This window comes from Phyllobates terribilis, unplaced genomic scaffold (assembly GCF_046119375.1).
Source record: "Phyllobates terribilis strain yellow unplaced genomic scaffold, ASM4611937v1 Scaffold_311__1_contigs__length_2239622, whole genome shotgun sequence".
Lineage (NCBI taxonomy): Eukaryota > Metazoa > Chordata > Amphibia > Anura > Dendrobatidae > Phyllobates > Phyllobates terribilis.
This window is the reverse complement of record NW_027363071.1, coordinates 1397200-1404163: the sequence shown is the minus strand read 5'-3', so window position 1 is coordinate 1404163 and position 6964 is coordinate 1397200.

The window sequence follows — 6964 nt, the reverse complement described above, 5'->3', positions numbered from 1 at the left end:
GTATTGCGATACCGGGCTGTGATTTTGCCTATGAAAGGGTCCCCTAGATCCCTACCCCAAGCTTTTTAAGAGAATAATATATGGCGTGCCAGGAGACTCTATGGAATGCTTTCTCGGCATCCAACGAGAGTATCTAATTACAAATTTTTAACTGTATCTAGCCCAGGAAATACTTTGGACCTAGTAGCAGTATCTGCTAGTCGGTGGATTATCCCAACTGTTAAGCAAGCTGCACCACCTGTAGTTTGGACACTTAATTTTTTCAAAGGAAATGCCTCGGGCCCCCGGGACACTCAGTGAAGAGCATCGGGGAGGCACCCCAAGGCACAGGGCCTGGGACTGGCGGTAGGACGCCTTGCGGTGGACCGCCGAGCTCGATCTTATAAAAGCTTTTTAACTGCAGCAGCTTTAGTGGACGCTACTAGAGCTGGAATTCCCGCGGCTGCTGGCATCAGACTTGCCCTCCAATAGATCCTTGTAAAAGGATTTAAAGTGTACTCATTCAAATTAGAGAGACAATTTAAATTAAAAAGCTTAGACCTGCCTCCACCGCAGGGGGGCTCGCTCGACCCACCAGCGGACAGGCACCAGTATTGGGAGAGGGTGCTAGCCGTCAGGGTCCACCGCAGCTCTGGCACAAACCCGGCGACACGGAGGTCGCACAGGCAGGAACGGACTGGCCGTGTTAGCTTCGCATTTTTGGGGTTTTAGAAGGGCATGACATGCCTATATCTGTGTCTCCCCCTCCTTTTACTCCTCCACCTCTTTTCTTTTCGCATGACTATTTGTACTTGTCACTTTTCCATGTGTTAGTTGTGTCTACTGAGCAGTTTGTCAGCTTTTGGACACCTTTTGAAGGTGTTTTCTATGTGTTTTTGTTTGCCTGCCATTGGTTTTAACAGTGTTCAAAGGTGTTCGGCGAACATACGGGTGTTCGACGAACCGAACTCTAACACTACGGGGGTGGCTCAACACTACTTTTCAGATCCTATATGGAGAACCTAATGGTAAACCCTGGATAAATGAAGCTTGTGACCTGGTTCCTGTTCCCCACTAGGTTTCTGGCACTTCTGATAAGACAGACGAGCAGCAGTACCCCGACACTGAGAAGTTTGTTCCCTACAATCCTGCAGGTAACTTTTCCACACTTTGCTGTACCTATTGCCTGCCATTAGCCACTGGCCATTACATTTAATTTTGAGCATCAGAATCAATTCTAATACTTGCATCTGAAGCTGGATGGGGTTAGTGAATTTGTCACCAGGATTTTGCTGCCCCATCTGAGAGCAGGGTGATTTAGGGGCAGAGACCCTGATTACAGTGATGGATCGCTTGGTGCAGTTCAGAGTAAGGCTATGTTCCCATGCTGTGGAAATGAAGCAGAAATTTTCTGCTTCATTTCTGCATGTCCTATCCCGGATAAACGCATGCGGAATTGCCTTGAGTTTTTAATTGCACTGCAAAGGCAATTCCGCTTGCGGAAACGCAAAATTAATGAGCGTGCTGCGGATTTTTCCCCGCCGGAAAAACGCTGCGGAAAAAAACGCAGCATGGGCATTGAACTTGCGTAATCACATTGGGGACCATGGGGGGCGGATAACATAGCGATAAAAAAGCCTTTACGCTGCGGAAATTCTGCAGCATATCCTCTTGAAAAACGCTTCGTGGGCACATACTCTAACTGTGTCTGCTGCAGATCTAATTCTCTGAATGCTGGGCTCTGTATAACCCCACCCACACCACTGATGGGCAGAAAGCTACCAATGCACAGTGTACAGAGCTATTCATCAGTTGTGGGGACAGGGTTGGACTACATGGCAGCAGCTTTACTAGTCCTCTGGTGGCAGTCTCCTGCTGGTGGAGGATCACTTATCAAAACTACATCAGTCAGCCCAGAGAGCAACACGTCGCTGGAATTGGGGATCTTTGTCCACACGTTGTGCTGTGCTCAGATCAGGTGGCAATAAACCTAGTGACATTTCCTTTGTCAGGCAAAATGTATTTTTGTCCTAGTTTTAAAAATGTTGAAAGGACAGCCAGAGATGTCTTAAATCTCCGTCCCCTGTTCACTTGGAAGGGACCTCCATAGAACTCTACTCTTGCTTCCCCCAAACAAGGAATTTTTATAACCGCCATAAACCTCAGCCCAGGGCAAGCATACTGGTTTACACTGGATTTCCCCTCCAAAGCCCTATTGTGTAACTGTACAAACTTTTAATGTCTAGTTTAATAATGCACATGACTGTCACAAACACATGGACCACATTTTTGGGATGCTCGCCTTTTTCCAGTTATGATGGTGTAGCTTTCATAACTGGGAAACCACCAGAAACCTAGGAAATGGTTTCTGAGCTTCTGAACGTCATAGAAATATTATATTTGATATCAATCTCCGTCAATATTGGTGACGGCAAACTTGCCTTTGGAAGTGCATTGAGGTGAAGGGTGTATTGCTGGAAAAGGGGAAAAAACAAAACAAAACCTCTTTAAATCTCTTAATTTGCGAGTGTGAACGAGCGGAGTGTGACCAGAGTGTAAGTGCGAACGAAAGTAAGTGTGTGACTTATTTTTCAGTGACTTGGATTCAGGAAGTTTGGAAGGGAGGACTTTGGACTGAATTGCTGTCTGTATTTCATTAATTCTTTGCTTTTCTTTTTACTTAACATTCTGTCTGTTGCAATCCCCATTAGGAAATGAGCTCCATTATTGACAATGCTATCCAGTGTACATCTTGCCACATGTATGCAATCCTGAACAGCCGGTCGTGGTTGCTTACTGCTGCGCGAGATGTGAGCACGTTGTGCGTTTGGAAGCCCAGATACTGGATCTAAATGAGCAGCTGGCAACACTGAGATCCATTGACAACATGGAAAGGAGTCTGCTGCTCACTGAGCAGCCGCTCACTGGGGTAGATGTGGGGGAGGGTGGTAGTCTGGAGCTGCAGGACAGTGAGGCCGTTAGTTGGGTGACAGTTAGAAGGGGGGGTAGAGGGAAGAGTGCAAGGGAGGCTAGTCCTGATCTGGCACACCCCAATAAGTTTGCAAAGTTGGCAGATGAGGGGAGTGATGGTACAGGGGTAGCACTGCTGCAGCAAGGCATGTATCCTGAAAGCCGGAGGAGTGTCAGCTCCAGTAAAGAGGGAAATAGGAGAGTAGGGCAGGCCAGGCAGGTGCTGGTAGTGGGCGACTCAATTATTAGGGGAACAGATAGGGCAATCTGTAACAAAGACAGGGATCATCAAACAGTGTGCTGCCTAGCTGGCGCTCAAGTCCGGCACATCGCTGATCGGGTTGACAGATTACTGGGAGGGGCTGGTGAGGACCCAGCGGTCATGGTGCACATTGGCACAAATGACAAAGTTAGAGGTAGGTGGAAGGTCCTTAAGGATGACTTCAGGGAATTAGGCTGCAAGCTGAAAGCAAGGACCTCCAAGGTGGTATTCTCTGAAATACTACCGGTACCACGTGCCACGCCAGAGAGGCAACGGGAGATTAGGGAGATAAATAAGTGGCTCAAGAACTGGTGTAGGAAGGAGGGATTTGAGTTCCTGGAGAACTGGGCCGACTTCTTAGTTGGCTACAGACTCTACGCTAGGGACCGACTGCACCTTAATGGGGAGGGTGCAGCTGTGCTGGGGGAGAAAATGGCTAGAAGGTTGGAGGAGTGTTTAAACTAGGGATTGGTGGGGGGGTATTCATTTTATAGGTGGGGAAGATAGTGCAGATAGTGACCTGGGCACAAATAAATTGGGGGTGGGGTTAGAACAGCCAATAAAGTAAGAAGGAATAGAGGTACAGAGAGATACATAAAATGCATGTACACTAATGCCAGAAGCCTCACCAACAAAATGGAGGAATTAGAATTAATTTTGTTGGAAAATAATTATGACATGGTAGGAATATCTGAGACGTGGCTGGACGAGAGCCATGACTGGGCAGCTAATTTACAGGGCTATAGTCTGTTCAGAAATGACCGTACAAACAAGCGAGGGGGGGGGGGTGTTTATATGTAAAATCATCCTTAAAACCTGTCTTGCGGGAGGATATATGAATCTAATGAAAATGTAGAGTCCCTGTGGGTGGAGATAAGGGGAGGGGGAAAAAAATAATAAATTACTGATAGGGGTTTGTTATAAGTCTCCAAAAATAATGGAAGTAGCGGAGAATATCCTCGTAAAGCAAATAGATGAAGCAGCGACTCAAGGAGAAGTCATTATTATGGGAGACTTCAACTACCCTGAAATACGTTGGGGGACAGAAACATGTAGTTCAAGCAAAGGTAATAGGTTTTGACAACTATGAGAGACAATTACCTTTCACAACTGGTTCAGGACCCAACAAGAAGGGGGGCACTGCTAGACCTAATATTAACCAATAGGCCAGACCGCATATCAAATATACGAGTTGGGGGTCACTTGGGTAATAGTGATCACAAAATAATACATTTTCATGTAACCTTTAATAAGATGTGTAGTAGAAGGGTTACAAGGACACTAAACTTCAGGAAGGCTAATTTCCAATGGTTGAGAGATGATCTTAGTGCAATAAACTGGGACGATATCCTGAGACATAAAGCTGCACAAAGCAAATGGGAGACATTTATTAACATCCTGAATAGGACCTGTGCACAATATATACCCTTTGGGAATAAACATGCTAGAAATGGGAGGAAACCACTATGGCTAAATAGAGCTGTAAGGGGCACAATAAGTGACAAAAAGAAAGCATTTAGAGAACTAAAGCATGTAGGTAGTGATGAGGCATTAAATAAATATAGAAAATTAAATAAATTATGTAAAAAGCAAATCAAGGCGGCAAAGATTGAGGCAGAGAGAATCATTGCAGAGAAAGTAAAAATAACCCCAAAATATTCTTTAACTACATAAATAGTAAAAAGCTAAAAAATAATAGTGTTGGCCCCCTTAAAAATAGTCTGGGTGAAATGGTGGATGAGGATGAGGAAAAAGCCAATATGCTAAATGATTTTTTTTTCAACCGTATTTACACAAGAAAATCGCATGACCGAAAACATGATTAGTGATAACAAAAATTCTCCATTAAATGTCACTTGCTTAACCCAGCAGGAAGTACGGCGGCGTCTAAAAATCACTAAAGTTGACAAATCCCCGGGCCCAGGTGGGATACACCCGCGAGTACTGCAGGAATTAAGTAACGTCATAGATAGACCATTATTTTTAATCTTTAAAGATTCAATAATAACAGGGTCCACACGACTGGCGTATAGGAAATGTGGTGCCAATATTCAAAAAGGGGACAAACTGAACTTGGAAATTTATAGGCCAGTAAGCTTAACCTCTACTGTGTGTAAAATCCTGGAGGGTTTCCTAAGAGGTGCTATAATAGAGTATCTGAAGAAGAATAACCTCATGACCCAATATCAACATGGATTTACGAGGAACCGTTCCTGTCAAACTAATCTGATCAGTTTTTATGAGGAGGCAAGTTCGGGACTGGACCAAGGAAATGCAGTGGATGTTGTGTATATGGACTTTTCAAAAGCTTTTGATTCGGTTCCACACAAAAGGTTGATGCATAAAATGAGAACAATGGGGATAGGGGAAAATATATGTATGTGGGTTAAGAATTGGCTCAGTGATAGGAAACAAAGGGTGGTTATTAATGGAAAACACTCAGACTGGGTCTCAGTTAACAGTGGGGTACCACAGGGGTCAGTATTGGGCCCCCTTCTTTTTAACATATTTATTAATGACCTTGTAGGGGGCATACAGAGTAATATTTCAATATTTGCAGATGACACTAAACTCTGCAGGGTAATCAATACAGAGGAGGACAATTTTATATTACAGGAGGATCTATGTAAACTAGAAGCTTGGGCTGATAAATGGCAAACGAGCTTTAATGGGGATAAATGTAAGGTAATGCACTTGGGCAGAGGAAATAAAATGTATAATTATATGCTTAATTGTAAAACACTGGGCAAAACTGTAACTGAAAAAGACCTGGGTGTATTGGTGGACGACAAGCTCACGTTTAGTGGCCAGTGTCAGGCAGCTGCTGCAAAGGCAAATAAAATAATGGGATGCATTAAAAGAGGCATAGATGCGCATGAGGAGAACATAATTTTACCTCTATACAAGTCACTAGTGCGACCACACTTAGAATACTGTGTACAGTTCTGGTCTCCGGTGTATAAGAAAGACATAGCTGAACTAGAGCGAGTGCAGAGAAGAGCGACCAAGGTTATTAAAGGACTGGGGGGTCTGCAATACCAAGACAGGTTATTACACTTGGGGTTATTTACTGTGGAAAAAAGAAGGCTTAGAGGTGATCTTATTACTATGTACAAGTATATGAGGGGACAGTACAAAGACCTTTCTACTGATCTTTTTACTCTGAGGCCTGAGACTGGGACAAGGGGGCATCTTCTACGTCTGGAGGAAAGAAGGTTTAATCATAATCACAGACGGGGATTCTTTACTGTAAGAGCAGTGAGACTATGGAACTCTCTGCTGCATGATGTTGTAACGAGTGATTCACTTTTTAAATTTAAGAAGGGCATGGATGCCTTTCTTGAAAAGTATAATATTATAGGTTATAAATACTAGATTCCTTGATAGGGCGTTGATCCAGGGAACTAGTCTGATTGTTGTATGGAGTCGAGAAGGAATTTTTTTCCCCAATGTGGAGCTTAGTGTTTTCCACATGGTTTTTTTTTCCCTTCCTCTGGATCAACATGTTAGGCTATGGGTTGAACTAGATGGACTTAGTCTTCCTTCAACCTTAAAAAAAAAATAAAAAAATGATGTATTCATCTTGGATGTGGGGCTCCCCCATACCAAGATATGGAAGATGAAGGATTTTTATGTCTTGTGCAGCTGGGTGGGTTCACAAAACAGAGCCCCCGTGTGAGGTAAACAACATGGGTGTGTCCTAGTGTTTTGCCTCCTTACTAAAAACCAGAATGTCCATGTTGGCTCATTCCA